The sequence below is a fragment of the Musca autumnalis genome, unplaced genomic scaffold (genome assembly GCF_047663935.1).
Source record: "Musca autumnalis isolate F117 unplaced genomic scaffold, ASM4766393v1 scaffold_1, whole genome shotgun sequence".
Taxonomy (NCBI): domain Eukaryota; kingdom Metazoa; phylum Arthropoda; class Insecta; order Diptera; family Muscidae; genus Musca; species Musca autumnalis.
Genome location: NW_027411644.1, coordinates 295,296,380 through 295,318,090, shown reverse-complemented (window position 1 = coordinate 295,318,090; position 21,711 = coordinate 295,296,380). Strand labels below are relative to the sequence as shown.

Below are 21,711 nucleotides of genomic sequence, written 5' to 3'. Positions count from 1 at the left end.
CGAGGCTTAAAACTCATCCGGTTATAACAAAAATAACGAGTTCAGTATTGTGGGAATGGAAATATATAAAAAAAATCTATTGAATAAAATGTATGAAGGGTCGGTCCTTCGTGGATTACATATTGAAAGCCAATTAGAAATTTGTTTTACTGCCATCGCCAAAATTTTGTTATTCTGTTTTAGACAAATTTACTGCTAAAAAGTATGAGAAAATAATGAAGACAAATGAATTTTTGTGCGTCACTTGGTTTTTACTTATCATCACCGAAGTATAATTGTAGCCTCAGACTTTAGATAACGAGATTATATACACTAGGATTGTATCGTATAGATTTCATCAAAATAATGATTTAAGACTTCACATATGTTTGGACGATATTCGTTTCATCCAAGATGGAAGTACTTACCTCTCTGTTTGTGTGGCAGGTTGGAACTCATGATAACTCTCGGTCCAAGTTATGGATCTCGTAATGTTTTGTCCAAATTAAATTTAAGTCATATCGAGGTATCATAAAAATTCAAAAATGTTCACTAAAATGGTCGAAGAGACTAACCGATTCGGTCTAAAATCGAATCTAATATGGTTCGCAAGTTTACTTGCAAAAGTACATCAAGGTCCAAGAGAATATGTTTGGGTAACATCTTCAGGTCTCTTATACAAGTCTAACATAACTGCAGTTTAAAGGCTGTTCGATGATTCTTTGGACATTTTGTAGTCTTGTTTACAGCGATATCCTACTTTTTGTGGACAAGTTTATGCTTCCTGACAAAGCTCTAAATACTACGGTGGCCAACTAAAAAGCTTATGGGCGCGGTAACTATCGAGAGGAGTGTCTCTCAAATAATTATGTGGGGTTCAATAAGGATCGATTGTTATTTGTAAAAAACTATATAGAACTAAGTCCATTAAAGTGTTTGTTATCGAGTCCAAAAACTTCTAATCGTACAAGTAAGAAAACAAATTATAACGCTTCTTTTGTAACATAATATTAAAAGTAAAAATAATCCAGGTATCAGAATCTATCTCTTTCGGTAAATAACAATGTGCAAAATTTTTAAGGTAATCTTGTGCAAATAATTTGAAGTGAGGATTTTTTGAAAGTACAGACCCAAAGTACAAAAGCCCTAGTTCCGTTTTGTTGAGTCAGATACAGCTTAGATTTTATGGCCCCATCTAAACATTGTTAAATATCGACTTTTTAAACAACTCGGGGCTATATCTCTGAAACCAATGCAAATCTTCTTCTGACCTTTGCAGCAAATTTGTAGATAAGGGCCAAAATAAAATATTTGGAGAAATGAAAAAAAAAAAATAAATTTTATAATACATCTAAAAATTCCATAATTTGTATACATTTCGCACCATATCTCCTAAACTGTTAAATTTTTCTTAATGTTTTCATTTGGAAACATATCAACGACAACGACAGCTGATATTCTTAAAAATTAGGCTAAGATAATCGAAATAGTGAAAATTTTGCTATAGCAACGACAACTGCAATTCTTTGTGGTTGTAAATTCTTCGATAAACCATAACGTGGACCTGTATGATTAAAAACTTCAATATACTTCAATAAATTTTACATGGCGACATTACCGAACGTGACCCGATATTGTCTATTTTCAATTCTAAATATCCTACTCTGTAAATATTTAAAATTGTATCCTTAGTCCCAATTTACATTAAACGATTTTTCTTGCGGCAATTTTTCTCGTTCTCTTTTAAACTTGCCTCTTGCGTTTATACAGGCAATTCTGTTTCTGCAAGTTTTGTTTTCAAAACAATGAAAATAATGTCAAAAACGAAAAATATAAAAGGAATTGCCTGAAAATTGTCGGTACGAGCAATTTTTTTCCACTTCCATATCCGTTACGTGTCTCTCCTATAAACTGAGACTTGTCGCAAGTAAACTCGCCTAATGTAAATTGAGACTAAATATTATGAATTCTTTCTATTGAATTTATATACTTTGTACTTTAAAAAAACTGCTGACGGAGTCAGAAAAAATATCAATTTTGCACAGTGTTTTGTTTTTGTTAAAATAGAAATTTTGATTTTAACTGTTCAAAATTTTTAAAAATTGATTTTTTTAATTCCTTTTCGATAACGGACAAGATTATTAGGTTCGTAATGATCCCACAAAAATATATGCTGATCGGTTTATTCTTTTTCAAACTACAGTGGGTACCGCAAACTGCTTTAGTAAAAACAGTGCTTTATAAGCGGGCATTTGAATGTAAGATTTTTCAAAAAAAAAAAAAAAAAAAAAATAGAAGGTAACTTAAGGTTTAATAGATTTCTTATAAAAAATTCATGAACATGGCTTTTCTCATGCTTATAAGTGGCCATAACCCCTTATAATAGCTTTACGTAACGCTACACAACATTTGAATTTTTCATGATTTTTGGTCAAGTTGTGCCCCCCCCCGAAATGAAATCCTGCGTACGTCCCTGTTGCTGACGTCTTAGCGCTCTGAACCACAATTCACTTAAATATTTCGATGTGAAAGACATACTACAGTACTTACTTACTTAGTTGGCCCATTACAGAACATTTGTTCCATAGACCGAACTATGAAAAGATCTCCATTCCTCTCTGTTTTTCGCTTGACTTTTGGGAATACCGCGCCTTTTCATTTCTTCATCAACTTGTATGTTCCATCGAAGCTTAGGCCTGCCGATTCTGCGTGCACCGCCATGTGGCATGTATTCATACGCGTTTTTAGCGGGTTCATCATCGCTCATTCTTATGATAAGGCCTAGCCAACGCATCTCGATACGTTTAACTATATTCATGTCTTTGTATAGGTGATATAGCTCGTGGTTCATACGACGTCGATATTCACCGTCAACGCAAATCGGCCCGTAGATCTTTCGAAGAATTTTCCTTTCAAACACACCAAGCACTGCCTTATCTGCTTCGGAGCCATACATTAGCACGGGTAGTATCAGCGTTTTGTAGAGCGTTATTTTTGTTTGACGAGATGTGGCTTTGTTTTTAAAGTGCTTACTTAAACCATAGTAGCATCTGTTGGCCAATACAATTCTTCTTCTAATTTCACAACTGATGTTGTTTGTTGTGTTTATGACAGTGCCGAGGTAGACGAAGTCTTTAACTACCTCAAAATTATAGGTAACAACTTTCACAGTTGGTCCGAGCTCTATGGACGCTTTGCGCGTCGACACCATCAATTAGGTCTTTTCGCCGTTTACCGCCATACCCACTTTCGCAGATTCTGCTTCGACCTTCCTAAAGGTATCAGTTACTTCCTTTACTGATCGTCCCATGATGTCTATGTCATCAGCATAGACAAGTAACATGTGGCTATTGGTGTAGATTGTGCCATTTCTTTTGACATTTGCATCTCGTATTACCTTTTCCAGCAAAATGTTGAATAGGTCACACGAAAGGCTGTCTCCTTGTCTGAAACCTGTTTTGGTACAAAATTCTTCGGAGAGGTTCTTTCCAATTTTAACTGAGGACCTAGTATCAGTTAAAGTCATCTTACAAAGCCGGATGAGCTTTGCGGGGATACCAAATTCAGACATTGTATGGAATACCCTTGATCGGAGGGGACTGTCGAATGCTAATCGACAAAAAGGTGATATGTGTCGATCTGCATCTCTTGGATCTTTTCTAGGATTTGCCGCAGGGTAAATATCTGGTCAATGGTGGACTTGCCAGGTCTAAAGCCACATTGGTATGGTCCAATTATTTCGTTGACCATTGGCTTTAGTCGTTCGCACAATATCCCTGACACTATCTTATAGGCAATAGGGAGAAGACTTATGCCCCTATAGTTGGAGCATACAGTCTTATCTCCTTTCTTGTGGACGGGACACAGGATGCTCAGGTTCCAATCGTCGGGTACGCGTTCTTCCTGCCAGATGGTGCTAACTAGCTGATGCATACACCTTATCAGCGCGTCGCCTCCGGTTTTAAACAGCTCGGCTGTTAAGCCATCGGCTGCTGCTTAATTATTCTTCAGCCAGTTGATTGCTGTTTTTGCCTCATCTTGGCCGGGCGGTATACATTCTATACCATCTTCTGGGATTGGATCTGTGGTGTCATCGTCTTCGTTTATTGGATACCAGCAGATTGGAGAAATGTTCCTTCCATATCCTGAGCACGCTATCTGTATATGTTACCAGATTACCTTGCTGGTCTCTACAGGAGGATGTGCCTGTACCAAAGCCATCTGTTTGATGTCTCACTCTTTGGTAGAATTTTCGGACTTCATTCTGGCTCCTGTACATCTCGATTTTTTCACACTCCCGCTTTTCCATTTCTCTCTTTTTCTTGCGGAAAAGACGTTTCTCTTCTCTCCTTTTTTCCGATATCTCTCTCGTGCGATACGCGTTGCTACTGATTGTAAAGTAGCTCTATATGCCGCATTTTTCTCCTCGGTAGCAGCACGACACTCCTGGTCGTACCATGAATTTCTTTGTGGAGGTCTCTGGAATCCAAGTATGGATTTTGCGGCTGTTTGCATGGAGTGGGCAATATTTTGCCATTGTGTTGTTATGTTATCGGGACAAGGAGTGCTCGCGTTAAGCAATTGGGCTAGTTGAGTGGAATATGCTGTGGCTATCTGTTGTGTTTGCAGCCTATCGATGTCCAACTTCCGCGTTGTGTCTGTTCGAGTTTTATTTGCAACGTTTAGACGGGTACGTACCTTTGCTGCAACAAGGTAGTGGTCCGAATTAATGTTTGCGCCTCGGAACGATCGTACATCCAACACGCTGGATGAACGTCTTCCATCTATCACAACATGGTAAATTTGATTACTTGTTCTTTGATCTGGAGACAGCCAGGTGCCCTTATGAATATCGAGATGATTAAATCTGGTACTGCTAACTACCATGTTTTTTGCAGCTGCAAAGTCTATTAGCCTCATACCATTGTCAGATGTTTCACTGTTGATACTGAATTTCCCGACTGTTGGGCCAAAGATATTTTCCTTTCCAATTTTGGCATTAAAATCGCCTAGAATGATTTTAATGTCATGGGCAGGGCAACGGTCATATGTTTCTTCTAAGCGCTCGTAAAATATATCTTTGGTCTGTTCGTCCTTTTCTTCAGTGGGAGCATGAGCACAAATAAAGCTGATGTTGAAGAATTTAGCTTTTATTCGAATTGCAGCAAGTCTTTCATTCACTGGGGTGAAGCTGGATACCAGATGTTTTAGTCTCCGACTAACTACGAATCCGCAACCAAACTCATGCTTTACGTCATGGCAGCTATAATATAGTGCGTCACCTTTAGGTGTTGTTGTGACGCCTTTTCCAATCCATCGTATTTCCTGTATGGCAGTAATATCGGCCTTGTACTTTTTAAGTACGTCTGCCAATGCGAAGACTGCAGCTTCTCTATAAAGAGTGTGAACATTCCAGGTGCAGATTCGCAGATCATGGTCCTTAAAACGTTTGCGGGGTTCGTCAACTTTAGAGGGATTTGTTTTTCTTTTCTTTCGTTTTTTCATAGTAGGCTGTTTTTTTAGGGGAGGGTTACTAACCCGACGCCCAAACCCAAGTTTTTAACGTTCTTATGGGTGAACGACATACTACAGTATACGATGGAAAAAAGCTATCGGCTGTGATATGATGTAATATTGAAAAAAATTATTTCTAGAATGGGGACAAATGAGTCGTCTTGGAAATAAAAAGCTCCAATTTGAAATTTGCAATCTTGGATGTATAAATAGGAGCTCCAAATGGCGAAAATTGTCTAGCAACAACAACATCTAATATGCCTGAGGATGTTAACCTAACCAGTTAACGAAACGATCGTCTCATAGCGGTTGATGTGTGTGTAGGACTTTGCTAGATTTCAATTTTTCAATGTAATTCTCCTTAGGCCATATAGCTCGATTAATTAAATTAATTAGAAATCGTTTAAATTTTGTATTTAGTCTTCGATGGGGGCATAAAACTTTCTACCAGGCATTTGTCGGTATAGGCACACCCCTTCATGTAGTCCCCATAGAACGGAATCTTCCGCTTTTCGGAATAATTGAAATTTGGCAATTAGCTAAAGCTACAGACATATATACAGGTAGAAAACATCCCTTGCAAAAAATCTGACAGTCTAGGTTCACATTTTGCTTTGTGTCCCTGAGGATTCCATTCACATTTTTCTAACGAATTCGTTGAGTACCCAGAAGATAGAAAACTTAGTCGCAAACAAATTGTCTATATATATCCAGGTTTATGTCTAGCCGGTATTGCCCAATGGTATGTATTTCGTGGATTTTTTTGTCAAAGTTTTAAACCGAGATTGCTGGAATGTAATATTGTGGGTTGCCAGGGTTTTTGCCGCTTGGGCCTGTACCTTTAAAAAATCTTCAGTTCCAATTGTTTGCACAACATTACTTTAAAAAATGTTGCACAGTGTTGTGAAACAAATGTGACCTTGGCGATTTTGACTTTCAGAATGGGGTTTGAAGGATTTTTTTATTTTCACAATTATTGTACCTTATGGTCAAGAGTTGAATAATTTTCGCTAGCCACTGTATATGCGGCAAGTTCCATATTTAGCTTTTAATTTAAATGTTTTCAAAACAATATAATTGATGGTTTGAGCTTGACCTTTTCAACATTTATATGGAATAAACGTCAACTGAGTCATTAATAAGCAAAAGTTAATTGATTCCTGCTACAGGAAAAAAATGAGAGAAAACAAGTAAGAACGGCGTTAAGTTCGGCCGGGCCGAACTTGTTATACCCTCCACCACAAGTTGTATTGAAGTAAAATGGAATAATTATTTTCCTTTGGAGTATGAAGAAGAATTAATACTAAATTTCAGCAATTTCTGTAAAACAATGTGAGGCACCATTCTATGGGGGCTATTTCAAAACGTCGATCTATACCGACAAATTTCTGACGGAAAGTTTTTAGTTTTTAGTTTTAGTTTTTTAGGAGAAGACTAAATACCAAATTTCCTATATATTTCGGTAAGAGAATGTGGCTAAAACTAAAAAATACCGAAAATCAAGAAGTAAGATTCTATGGGGATATAGGAAGACGTGGACCTATAATGATAATACTCTTCTGGAATATTTTATAACTCTTGGAAGACGAAATAACGAATTTCAGCCATTTCGGTTGGATATTGACGTCACAATCTTCAGTATTACGAAAATCCGGAGGTACCGTTCTATGGGGGCTATATCGAAAGAATTTTAGTCAGAAATGGGGCAATATGAAAGCGTGGACCTGTACAGACATATTTCTGGCGAACAGTTTAACATCACATTGAAGACTAAATACCAAATTTCAGCCATTTTGGTGGAATATTGAAGACACGACCTTCAAAATACGAAAAATCGGGGGGTACCTTTCCATGGGGGCTATATGAAGGCGTTGACCTATACCGACAAATTTAAAGGGGAAGTTTGAGTACCCCCAACGAAGTCTAAATACCAAATTTCAGCCATTTCGGTGGGATATTGAAGCCACAACGTTCAAAATACCGAAAATCGGGAGGTACCGTTCTATGGGGGCTATATGAAGGCATGGACCGATACCGACAAAGTTCTGGGGGAAAGTTTTATACCACCAACGTAGACTAAGTACCAAATCTCAGCCATGTCGGTGTGATAATGAAGTTAAAACCTTCAAAATACCGAAAATCGGGAGGTACCGTTCTATGGGGGCTGTATGAAGGTGTGGACCGATAACGACAAAATTCTGGGGGAAAGTTGTATACTCCTAAAGAAGACTACGTACCAAATTTCAGCCATTTTGGTAGGATAATGAAGCTAAAACCTTCAAAATACCGAAAATCGGGAGGTACCGTTCTATGGGGGCTATATGAAGGTGTGGACCGATACCGACAATATTCTGGGGGGAAGTTTTATACCCCTAAATAAGACTAGTACCAAATTTCAGCCATTTTGGTAGGATTGTGAAGGTAAAACCTTAAAAATACCGAACATCGGGACGTACCGTTCTATGGGGACTATATCAAAACGTGGACCGAAATATCCCATTTTCAATACCAACCATCCTGCAAGTAATAAAAACTTATGTACCAAATTTTGACTCTCTATCTTTAAAATTGCGAGCTGTATCTTGATTACAACAGACAGACAGACGGACGGACGGTCAGACGGACATGGTCAAATCGACATAGAATTTTATGCTGATCAATAATATATATACTTTATAGGGTCTCCGACGAATATTTCGATGTGTTACAAACGGAATGACAAATTTAATTATACTTTCCATATGGTGGAGGGTATAAAAATTAAGTTTCAGTGTTTTATTTAGAAATGCACTTAAAACTAGGAAATAATTTGTCGCTTAGCCTCAATAAATATATTCTTTCTCATGATGGAATCTCTCAAATAAAACGCTTGCCGTTTAATTTTGCCACCATTAATAATAATGCAAGCGTTTTATTTGAGAGATTCCATCATGAGAAAGAATATATTTAACTTTTTATTAAATATATTTTTTTGACCACTGAGAACAAAATTACAGTCAATTTAGGCCGAAAATTTAGATAGAACTTTAAAATGCCTGAAATCGTGTAGTACCGTTAAACCTGGACTTATGTCCATAATTTTTGGTGCGAAGTTTCTGTGCCATTGGGGACTCCAAATGCCAAGTTACAGCCAATCCTGGCTAAAAATGGACATAAAATCCTTAAAACACTTGAAATCGGGTGGTACCACTATATGGGGGCTATATCAAAACCTCAACCTATGTCAACAATTTTTGGTGGAGAAGTTTCTGTGCCAATGGAGACTCCAAATGCCAAGTTGCAGCCAATTCGGCCTCAAAATGAAGATAAAATCCTCATAATACTTGAAATCGGGTGGTACCGCTATAAGGGGGCTATACCAAAACAATTTTTGGTGGGGAAATCCCAAATTACATCTAATTCGGCAAAAATGAAGATGAAATACTCAAAATACCTGAAATCGGGTGGTACCGCTATATGGAGGCTGCACAGTGGTCCCACTTGTATGGAAAAGAGTGCCAAAAATAGTTTTAATCTAGCTACCGCCTCCAAATTTTAAACATAGGTTTATAACAAGCCAAAAAGATAGAAAAACCATTTTTAGTGGATGTAGGTCCATATTTGGGTATAGCTCCCATAGAAAGGTACCGCCCGATTTGTGGTATTTTGACGATTTTGGCCAAATTAACCAACCGATTTGGATGTTATTTTGCATTTTGAGTTCTGAGTGAATAAACTACCTCCTTGCAAAAAATATTTAATATAGGTCCACGTTTAGGTATAGCCGCCATATAGTTGTACCCTCAGATTTTCGGTATTTTGACCATTTTAGCGAAATTTTCCAACTGATTTGCCTGTAATTTGGCATTTTGAGTTCGGAGTGAACCTAATACCTCCATGCAAAAAATGGTCAATATCGGTCTACGTTTATGTATAGCCCCCATATAAACGTACCTCCCGATTTTCGGAATTTTGACGATTTTACGGGCGTGGTGTAAGAGGAATAAATTAGCGGGTGGCAGATGGGGGCAGCTGGACTTTTTTTAATCGTAAACTTGAGAATTTCCCCTGCATTCTAAAAAAAAATTTCGAGACTCACAAGTGCTCACAACATTAGTAAAACTCAACATAAATTAATAGTAATTATATTAAAAATAGCAGAAAAAGTCATTTATTAAGAATTTATTTTTAGTGAAGTTAGAATACGAATTATGAATTTGTTTTGTCGTAAAAACATTGCCATTGCCATCACCTATAAGTTTCATTTTGAAAATTGCACATTTACCTCTCCAATTTTTTATAATTTTACTCATAACCTACGAATGCTTTGCAGATGTATTTTTCGTTTTTAAAGCCTCACATACAAATCACAACTTCTTCGACTTAACTTGGCGTATAAACCGCTGTAAATTTACAAAAATAAGGCTGGATGTTAAAAATTTGATATGTTTAGAGAATATTTATTTCAATCGCAATAAAATTTGTCGCCATCAATTTTTCGATTTTTGTCCACGGGCGGAACCACTGTGGGCTGTAGGAAAAATTGGGCCCATATTCATGTATTGTCATCCAAATCTGAAAAGTGCGCAACGTTTCAGTTCGATTGGTCAACTGCAATTGTGTGGAAAATGAGTTACCAGAGTTGAAATGCAAGTTAAATAAAACACAGTTAAAGCACTGTAAAATGGACCAATCTTTTTTTAATTTCATATTCACGTATTGTCATCTAAATCTGAAAAGTGTGCAAAGTTTCAGTTCGATTGGTCAACTGCAACTGTGTCAAAATTGAGTTACCAAATTTGAAATGCCGTAAAAACACTGTAAAAATGGTAAAAATAGACTTATTAATGTTACCAGGTTATTGGTTTTTTAATGGGATAGTTCTTTATATGGTCATTCCAAATGTAGATAGTAATCGAAAGTGAAACTTTTGTTACCTTGTGTTATAAAACCAGAAACAGAAACTGGTTAATTTTATGGCAAAACACCCCCGTTTTTTAAGAAACGATTTTTGCAACATTTGACATTTCCTTATTTGTTTATTAGACATCAACATTAATTATGGACTTTTGTTTGTTCATCTTGAAAACAAATTTATCAAAATTTCATTAAATGTATAGGGAATAGAGAGGGGAAGAGAAAACAAACATTTCTTCTTACATACATACATACATATGTATGTATTTAAAAGTTGACGTTTTATACGTTTTCGTTTTATGGCAACATTCCTTCCCTATTCTTCGTTCCAGTATAGAAACACAAAGTATTTTTTTTTCTTTTAATAAACAATTATATTTAGTAGGTATTTAAGAAACAAAATTCATTGAAAGACAAAACAAAAAAAGCATCTTAAAATTGTGGCGCTTTATGAGCATGCAAATGATGATGAAGTCGTCCCAGACGATAACTTGGCAATGGTTTCCAAAGATTTGGCAAACCCTTTGGTGTTCTTGGCGACATAGTCAATAGATTGCCAGCATCGCCACCAGTATATGGATGTAATTTTGTATTGTCAAATATTGGTGTGGTTTTCTTGCAAAGAATTAAATTGTTAATGCTTTGTTTTTGTTGTAGCGGAGTGTTGTTAGGTGAATGTTCGTCATATGTTTTTATGTCAATTTTAGGTGAATATCCCATTGCCTTGGCTTCTTCCACATTTGCCTTCACTGAGTCAGGTGATGATGTTGAAGTTGTTTGCGTGCTCTTTGTTTGTCTAATTCTTGCAAGAACAAATCGTTCAAATGCTGGATCAAGATCCAAACTATAACGACGTTGACTTTCATCCATTGTCCAAAAATAATTGCTAAGTTATGCGTTGCTGAATGAGTGTTAACAAAGCGATTAAAATTAAAATACAAATGGTAAATACCTTTTGCAAAATAAGTTTTTTTTGTTCAAGAAATTTTCAAAGTTGTCAGTATTTTTTTCTGCATGCGGATCAAACTAAAAACTTCCACTGTAGAGTTGGAAAAAATCGATATGTCGATAGTATGTTATAAATGTCAAAAACGATTTATAGCGTTTTCTATCGATATTATTGATAGAAAATACTATCACTGGGACACCATGACAAAAGAGCTTATAACAAAACGCGAAATCTCTGCATTGTTTTGAAAATTAGTTAACATGATATTAAATGCGGCCTGTAGTGCGATTCTCTAATTCATTTTTTTGAGTTACCGACAATTGTCGGTAAAATTAAAATGCTTATTATCGATGTTTTTCAGTACCGATAGTAAGAGTGTTGTCAACTTTCAATTAAACTTTCATAATTTGCGTTTTAACTTTACCGATTTTTGTCGGTAACTCAGAAAATGTGTTAGGGAATCGCACTACTGATCAAGATATTTGTACACATTATATTAACAAGGACATGTCGAAATGAACTACTAGTAACCCTACAATAACTTGTTTTCTATGACCACAGGAAGTTGAAAAAATAAGCTAAAAATAGAACAGTTGAGGTGGAATTTGTTTTCAATTTCAACACACTTCATATTTTTATTTTATTTAGCTCTCTGCTGGGTTTGATCATGCGGACTTCGGATTTGTAGCAAAACACACTACACACTAGGCCACATTAAGGGTTGTTTAAACGCTTACATGTGCACCACCATCTATTTTTATACCTCCACCATATGGAGGGTATAATTAAATTTGTCATTCCGTTTGTAACACATCGAAATATTCGTCGGAGACCCTATAAAGTATATATATTATTGATCAGCATAAAATTCTATGTCGATTTGACCATGTCCGTCTGTCCGTCCGTTCGTCTGTCTGTCTGTTGAAATCAAGATACAGCTCGCAATTTTAAAGATGGAGAGTCAACATTTGGTACAGAAGTTTTTATTACTTGCAGGATGGTTGGTATTGAAAATGGGATATATCGGTCCACGTTTTGATATAGCCCCCATAGAACGGTACCTCCCGATTTTCGGTATTTTTAAGGTTTTAGCTTCATTATCCTACCAAAATGGCTGAAATTTAATACGTAGTCTTTTTTAGGGGTATACAACTTTCCCCCAGAATTTTGTCGGTATCGGTCCACACCTTCATATAGCCCCCATAGAACGGTACCTCCCGATTTTATGGTATTTTTAAGGTTTTAGCTTCATTATCCTACCAAAATGGCTGAAATTTGGTACGTGGTCTTCTTTAGGAGTACAAAACTTTCCCCCAGAATTTTGTCGGTATCGGTCCACACCTTCATATAGCCCCCATAGAACGGTACCTCCCGATTTTCGGTATTTTTAAGGTTTTAGCTTCATTATCCTACCAAAATGGCTGAAATTTGGTACGTGGTCTTCTTTAGGGGTACAAAACTTTCCCCCAGAATTTTGTCTGTATCGGTCCACACCTTCATATAGCCCCCATAGAACGGTACCTCCCGATTTTCGGTATTTTTAAGGTTTTGGCTTCATTATCCTACCAAAATGGCTGAAATTTGGTACGTAGTCTTCTTTAGGGGTACAAAACTTTCTCCCAGAATTTTGTCGGTATCGGTCCACACCTTCATATAGCCCCCATAGAACGGTACCTCCCGATTTTCGGTATTTTGAAGGATTTAGCTTCATTATCACACCGAAATGGCTGAAATTTGGTACTTAGTCTACGTTGGTGGTATAAAACTTTCCCCCAGAACTTTGTCGGTATCGGTCCTTGCCTTCATATAGCCCCCATAGAACGGTACCTCCGGATTTTCGTAATACTGAAGATTGTGACGGCAATATCCAACCGAAATGGCTGAAATTCGTTATTTCGTCTTCCAAGAGTTATAAAATATTCCAGAATTGTATTATCAGTATAGGACCATGTCTTCCTATATACCCATAGAAGCTTACTTCTTGATTTTCGGTATTTTTTTAGTTTTAGCAACATTCTCTTACCGAAATATAGGAAATTTGGTATTTAGTCTTCTTTGAGCCTAAAAACTTTCCGTCAGAAATTTGTCGGTATAGGTCGACGTTTTGAAATAGCCCCAATAGAATGGTGCCTCACATTGTTTTACCGAACTTGCTGAAATTTAAACGTTCTTACTTGTTTTATTTATTTTTAACAAAAAAAAAAAAAAAAACGCACGTGCTGACGGTGAGCGTTGAACACACAACCCTAGGATTTGTAGTCGGACAGCGTATGTGTCACCGTGTTCACAAGTTAGTAAGGAGTAATAATCGGTGTGCTAAAATTTGTAGTATCGATTTGAAAAGGAGTTTTCGATTTGAAAAAGAGTTTTTTCAATCCAAACTAACTTAGAACCCACATGAAAACTTCTATGGGACATTGATCATAGAAATCGATAAATATCATCCGCTTTTTTTTTACAATTAACTGCAGGCACGGTGCGCCTTAACTAACTATAAATAAAAAGTGCTTATACGTGGGAAGTTTTTGCGGATTCTGAAGCTACAATGTTCATGGATGAGAAAAATAAAAATACAAACAAAAAATCGTCGGAAGGATTTTTAAATAAATTTTCTGGGGTTTGCTTGAAAACGGCAAGTCCTATAGAAACGTGATTAGAGAAAATGTTGTAGCTGTGAAAATCCTCTACAGGTTGACCTTTACAATTTTTTCTAGGTTTTATCAGTTTTGAAATATAGCAGTTCAGGTCGAATTTTAAGAGTTTTTTTTAGGTTTTCAGGATTTTGGTTGAAAACAGCAAGTCCAAAATGGGATTAGAAAAAATTTTGTAGCTATAAAAATTCTCTACAAGATTGACTTTTATGACTTTTCCCTAGGTTTTACCATTTTTCAGATACGGCAGTTGAAATTGGGACAATCTGGCTGGCTGGAGCGCCCAGCAACTCTCGAACGGATTAACCGATTTTGTCCTCCCATATTGTCCCTACTTTCACAAAAAGTTGGTAACTATCGATAACTATGGAAGGGAATAACCGACTAAAATGGCTCTTAAAGGGAGGCCTCGATTTGGTCAAATCTTTGAACATTGTAATTGTTCTTCCAAACTTATATGAAATTCGACGTTGGACTACATCGGTCCACATTTAGGCTTAAGAACAGGTTGAGTGAGACTTGTTCGTGGATAAATGTTAAACTTTATTTCGGATAGTTTTCGCAGTACACGATGCTTATTTAAAATCGCCGGAGCGCTTTTTAAATAACGGTTAATGTTCACATTTTTAGGGTTTTTTAGGTTTTCACGATTTTGGCGGGAAACCGCAAGTCCTATCAAAATGGAATAATGTTGTAGCAGTGAAAATTCTCTCCGAGATTGTCCTTTGTAATATTTTCGTAGGTTTTATAATTTTTGAGATATAGAAGGTCAAATTGGGACAATTCACTGACTGTTTCGTCCCTTATACAACAACGTCATGACTGCAATTTCCTCGCTTAAACTTATATATCTCAAAAACAGTACATCATAGGACAAATTATGAAAGTCAATTTTGTAGAGAATTGTCACAGCTATAAAATCACTGATTCTATTTCGATAAGTCTTACCGTTTTCAAGCAAATCGTGAAAACCTAACAATAAAAAAACCTTAAAAATGTGATCTGATCAAAAATGGTAAAATCTAGGAACAAATCATAACGGTCATAACGATCCTCGCAAATTGTTTTGATGCTTTTTGCAATAGGTTGTAATTGGGCCACTATTAAAACGGCACATGCTTTTTTAGGGGTCCATATTTCTTGAAAAAAATGGCCTTTGATAAGCCACTCCACGCTGTTTGGAGTCATCGAGAAAACTACCCTCCGGCCAAGTTTGAAACGGTGTTGTAATCAGGAACAAGAATTCCAAGCCCCGTAGATTGAAACAGGGAGTTCCCCAAAGTGGGGTCATTTCTCTGGAAATGTTTAACTTCTGCTTCTTCTGTATTCCGTCTCCTCCAGACGCCATTGCGATCGTAACGTATGCGGATGATTGTACGATCCAGAGTTGAATGTCATGGTCGATGTTTGCAGAATTCTGGAGTCACATTCGACAGAATGTCCGTGTCGTCCGCGCATGCCACAGCTATATGCTGATGTTGGAACAAGGTCCTCAAGTCCCTAGCCGGCAGCACTTGGGGTGCAGATAAAGAAACCTTGTTGACCACATACATATAACGCAACAGAAAAATATGCAAAACTATCAGAACGCCGCACATTGGGGCAAGATTCCAAAAAACGGAGATTAATTCAGGGAAGCATTTGAGTGAACTAATGTTTATATTTTTCGAATGTTTACACTTCAATCAATATAACCGTACACAGTTTTGGTGCAAATTGAGGGATTGGAGAGGTGCATTCGAAGCCCTCATAAATGGGTACCATAAAAACGATGAAGTGTTTTTACGGTTTTGCCTTCATTTCTTATTTGATGAATCCAAAATCTTCTAATATGATAAATTATTGGTTAAGCTAATATTTGGCAAAAAATTATTAAGTTAGGTCAATATTTTAGTGTAGCTCCCATACAACGGTATCTCCCGATTTTATGTATTTCGAGGGTCTTGACCACATTTTTTAGTACATTTATCTGTAAATTAGGATTTATAGTTCTGAATGCCTAAGAATTCATAGTGTGAAAATTTGTCAATATAGGTCAATGTTTTGGTATAGGCCCCATATAGAGGTGCAGTCAAATTTGGGAGTTTTCGAATATTATATGCATATATTGCAACTAAACTGGTTCAAATTGTGAATTGTACATTTTGAAGGGATTGAAAATATTTCTATCAAACATCATCTCTATATATTCTCGTTTTGGAATAAGCTCCATATAAAATATTCCGCTACTTTTTTAACTCTAAATACTTTTCCAAAATAGGGAAAATGGCTACATTTTAAATTAATTTTTAATATGCTTCTAAACTTCTTTTGCCATAAATATGTTTTTCTAAGACTTAGATTCCTAACTGAAGTTTGACGATTCCATTCTAAAAGGTGCACTTTTGATGAGTAAAAAAATATTACTCTTTATATACCAAAATTTAATTTAATTTTTTATGGTGCTCTTTAAATTATTAAAAATTCTTTAGCTTTATGACAGTGTAACTGTAGAAGTAAACAATATATGATCTTGGCATTTTGGTTAAAGACTTACAATTTTGTACCATATTACCATGTAACGACAGTTATACCAAAAACCGAACTTAATTTATTTTAATTAATCTCCATTTTTTGCTATTTCACCCCTTGTGCATCGCCATAATTTTATATAAATCATTATATATAGTAACTATAACATAATGGTAGACCTGCACAAGTTGTGTTATGTAGGGTGACCACAGACATTAAACCGAAACACGACATACTGTACAACAGTAACAGGGAAAATGAAGACAAAAACCCCAAAATGCAAACATTTGACCCACAGCTATTTCCACCATTTTTGACATAACTCAAAATGAGCAAGCTGGGAGCAAGTTTTGTTTGCGCAATATCAAAGAAAACAATCAAGAGAAAAATACAAAAAAATTCTCACGACCTTCTCGACACTCTTTTTTGTTATACTCCAATACATTTCAAAATTATACAAAATCTGGACACATTTTCAGGAATTTTTTAAATACATTTCTACAAGACTTTTTCAGTACAATTCTTTCCTAAAATATTAAGAATTACCTCTGCTTGAAATATCTATTTTGAAAATGCCAAGTTTATGTAGCAAAAACTACGTTATGGCGATTTAAAAGCAGCAAAATTTAATACTTTTCACCTGTTTCTTAAATTTTAAAAATATGTTCAACTTTAACACCGTGATACACGAAAAGAAAACAACATACGACTTTGCTATTTTGGCAAGTGAGGTAGAATTTTGTACTCGTTAACCCTGTCAAGACAGATTATCAAAAATTTGTGTTTCAATTTTTCAATTAAGACCCGTTTTTTTTCAATCTTGCCCCAACGTGCGCCGCACTGTGGTTAAAACCACTGATCTAGTGGCGCGAAATTAATAACTTGCTAACGAATTCAATTTAAATTCAATTTAATTCACTAAAAAATAGACGAACCCAAGTTCGGCCAAGTTTACAAAATGCACTCTATGGAACAAGTGCGTACAACCCATAAAAACACTAAAAAGTTTTTATTTTTTGAAAATTCATTGCTGTGTAACTATGTACCTCTGGACAACAAACTATTTTTAATAATTTACATCACACCCTCCGCTATCAACTATAAATAACTGTTGTTCAGTTTTATTACGAATTTATTTAACATTTAAACAAATATGAATTCAAATTTGTAGCAATATTTTTTTTTAAATCTGATGCAGCAACATTTCTTGTATTTGATAGTGAATAACTGAGTGAATATTTACAACAACAAAAAAATAAAAACTAAATTTTAGTCAGCAGAGTGTCTGTAATCGATACAATGGAAAATATTTTGATATTTTACAGTTTGATTTTCTGACTTTCGCGCCGCTAGATCAGTGGTTTCGACCAGTGTGCGCCGCCGGCAACAGGATGCTTCCTTACGTCTTCAGTGGACCATCTACATGAGGATACAAAGAATATTGCAGTACAGCAACACAGTGGCATGCATTCGTTGTCGTACTTACTGGGTAGGGTTTTGGGTTTTCCCGGTTTTTATCATTCCCGGAAACGGGAATCACAAAATCGCCATTCCCGGGAATCCGGGATTTCCCGGGAAATTTTAAAATACGATAGTGGATCCTTGGTTTTTTCATCTTCCCATAGTAACTTATATGAAATATTTTCAAAGAGTTCCGGGCGCTCTATCGATTAAAAACGAAAAAATATGGAAAAATTCATAGATTGGATTTCGAACTTGCGCCTCAGCCACCATGTTGAAAGTGATTTGGCTCAAAATGTTTTATTTAGTCTATTCTTATACCCTCAGCCTCGGACCTAAAGAAAAGAAGCAAACATAATATTTCTGACGTTTCTACGGGCTTTTTGGGTTTCTGAGCCAATTTCTTAGAAAGTACGGATTTGCCCCGAAAAAACGAAAAAATGTGTACCGTTTTAACTAGGGCCGCATACAAAACATGTTGCCAAACATTTAAAAGGGATAGTGTGGGAGATTTCCAATGTGGTTGGTACCGGCAGGCTTTTTTTGAGATTTTGGGCCTTTACCTCAAGAAGACTGTACTTGCACTCCCAAAAAAAGTTGCGCCGTCGTAACAAGGCCTTCAAGTAGAATTTTTTGGAAAATTGTTTAAAACTATCCTAAATAAACTGCACTTTTCCTAAATTTTATGTTGGAGGTACCCGAAGGGCTGGACCGATATAGTCCATATTCCTACCTGATACATGAATAGATGAAATAATACGATGTGCAAAGTTTGGTCCAATCAGAAACTTCCTGCGGGAGTTATCTTGCCAATTTTCCATTTAATTCTTTGCCGTCAAGGTTTCTTGGAGCTTTATGACATTAAAATTTGTATCATCGTAAAGGGGGCCGTAAAGACAAACTGCTGAAACAAATTACAAATCGATCCGAGAGAATCTCTTAAACTTCTCTTTTTCCGAATTTTGTGTGGGCAGTACACGCAGTAGTGGACTCGATATAATATTACCATATGCAAAATTATAACCGATTCGGTTACTCCCTTTGAGAGTCGTCATGCGCACCATTTTAGCGATAATTGTTTAACTTTTACGAGGGAGGTACCGGAAGTAGTGGACCACCGATATGGCCTATCTTCGAACTTAAACTAAGTTTGAAAAAAAAATATCGATAGCCACCAGCCAGCCAGCCTGTCGGACGGAACAGAGACTGAGGGTATAAAAATGGGACTTTAAAATAGAAAATATTCTTTCGAACTTAAATGGAACAGGATAAAAATCTGCCCTTATAGTCCATGTTTTTGGCGCGACTCTTATATCTTTTTCCTTGAAAACACTTTTGTAGATTAAAGTTATTTCCAAATCTTTTGTAATTTCCTGATTCTGTAAAATCTAATCGAATATTAATTCTATGGTTAGTTTATTCATTCATTCAATATTAATTGTGATAAATGTAAAAATATATTTCCCGATTTCCCGGGAAATATGATTTTGTTTCCCGGGAAAATCCCGTAGCCAAAAAACCGAGAATTCCCGGGAATTCCCGGTGCGGGATTTCCCTACCCAAAACCCTAGTACTGGGGTGTTACCGTGAGAGCCATCCAAACACCATATTGCGGATAGGACCTCCCCCACCACCCAGGCAAGTCAGGAGGGATATTCGTGATATAGAAAGAGAGGTCCAACGTTACAAGAGAGAACCCCTAGACCAACAAGCATATCGACCAGTTTTAAATACCATTCACAATCGCAGAAACAATAAGGAGCTATTGTGTGAATGTGGTGTTCGGAGAACTATCGCCCATCTATCGCATCTGAGAAGCGTCCGCTGCCGCGTGAATCCAGAGTAGTGTAGGTCCAACTACGCTGAGGATTGTGCAGCCGTCTGAATTCTTATAAGGCAAGGATCAATGACACCGTGCAGAAGATCTGCCCACCATGAGGCACAAGCCTGCACGACACACTGCAACTTTTCAATTGCCCTGCCAAGCCTACTCAACAAATTCCAGTAGATCTGTGGTTACACCGTGATTATCGATCTACCACGGTGCGCCTGAACCAACATAAAATGGAAGATGTTTACACCTGGGAAGTTTTTCCGGATTCTGAAACTGCAATGTTCATAGATGAATCAAAAAAAAAAAAAAAAAAAAAAAAAAAATCACCGGAGCGCTTTTTAAATAAATCGCGGTCAGTGTTCACATTTGTTGGGTTTATTAGCTTTTCACGATTTAGCTTGGAAACCGCAAGTCCTATCGTAATGAGACTAAAGAAAATGTTGTAATAGTGAAAATTCTAAACAAGATTGGCCTTTATGATATTTTCGGAAGAAAGAAGTGCCACTTCTTCCTGTACCTATCCCACAAAAGCTCAAAAATATTTGCAACCAAGGTGGTCCAAATTTTGAATCTCGTAATATTTTATCCAAACTTATTTTTATTTCGAAAATGGGATATATTGGTCCACTCCTTAGGGTACCTCCATCACTAAAGTTCAAACAGTTTTATTTAAGTGCAGTTAAAAGTCTATACGAAAATGCTTTAGAAATTGTTACCGAAGGTACTCCTTGTGGTCCTATTTAAAGCGATATTATGTTTTTCGTGGAACATGGGCTTGGTTTCTAGTGTAATGGTCCAAAAACTCCATATTATACGGTGACCAACTGAAATGACTGGTGGAAGTGATATCAATCGCAAGGAATGACTCACAAAATTAACAATGCGGTCCATTCCTTCAGGTACCACCTCCGCATCACTTTTGAGCTTTAACCGAAATTCGTAGTTTTGTCGGAAAGTTAATATGTATAAAAAGGCGACAATATTCTGAAAACACTCTAAATAAATAATTTTATTCTCACGGAGGATGAGGGTATACATATTTCTGTCGGCAAAGCCGACTGATACTTTTTATTTTTATACCCTCCACCATAGTATGGAGGTTTGTTTTTAAGTTTAAGTTTGTTTTTCTGTTTGCAACACATCGTACTAATCATTTTCGACCACATAAGGTATATATATTACTTATCAGTATAAAATTCTAAGACGATCTAGCCAAGTCAGTCTGTGTTAATCACCCTAGCGTTCGCATTAATTGAACTAGAGCGCTCTATTTTTTCCATAGGCAGGTCAAGTTCGAAGATGGTATATTCCCAATATAACGGTACCTTACGATTTTCGGTATTTTGGGCATTTTAGCTAGATTTTTTACCAAACTACTTGTACTCGTAATTTCACGTTTAGGGTTCCCAGTTGTCACAAAACATCATCATCCACGTTTTATTACACATAACTGTACCTGCCGATTTTCGGTTTTTGGGCATTTTAGCTAAAATTTTTGACCGAACTACCTGTAATTCGACAGTCGAGGTTCCTAGTGATTACAAAATAGCAGCACCAAAAACGTCAACATATGTAGGTCCCCAGTGGTCCCAAAATATCTGTACGGAAAACCGTCAACATAGGCCCACGTTTTGGTACAGCCCCATATAACGGTACCTGCCGATTTCCGGTATTTTAAAGATTTAAGCTACAATTTTTGACCGAACTACCTGTAATTTGACAGTCGAGGTTCCTAGTGATCACAAAACATCACCACCAAAAACTGTCAGCATAAGTCCATGTTTTGGTATAGCCCCCATATAACGGTACCTCCCGATTTTCTTTATTTTGACGATTGTGGCTAAAATTTTTAACCGAACTACCTGTAATTTAGTCACAAAACATATTCACCGAAAACTGTCAACATAGGTTCATGT

The 21,711-nt window shown here is 36.5% G+C and overlaps 2 protein-coding genes and 1 long non-coding RNA gene across 6 annotated transcripts in view; 1 reads left to right on the top strand and 2 right to left on the bottom strand.

Moving 5' to 3' along the window:
* Window positions 1-21,711, bottom strand: part of Sol1 — a 458,110-nt gene that overhangs the window by 265,286 nt on the left and 171,113 nt on the right. The gene's annotated exons all lie outside the window — the stretch shown is intronic.
* The window catches only part of LOC141389736 (fatty acyl-CoA reductase wat-like), an 87,591-nt gene that overhangs the window by 27,499 nt on the left and 38,381 nt on the right, over window positions 1-21,711 (top strand). The window lies entirely within an intron of this gene.
* On the bottom strand, window positions 10,737-11,569 carry LOC141389754 (uncharacterized). The gene is made up of 2 exons (XR_012409154.1): window positions 11,342-11,569; window positions 10,737-11,290 (listed from the first exon to the last, which is right to left on the bottom strand). It is a non-coding gene; the product is annotated as an uncharacterized lncRNA (long non-coding RNA).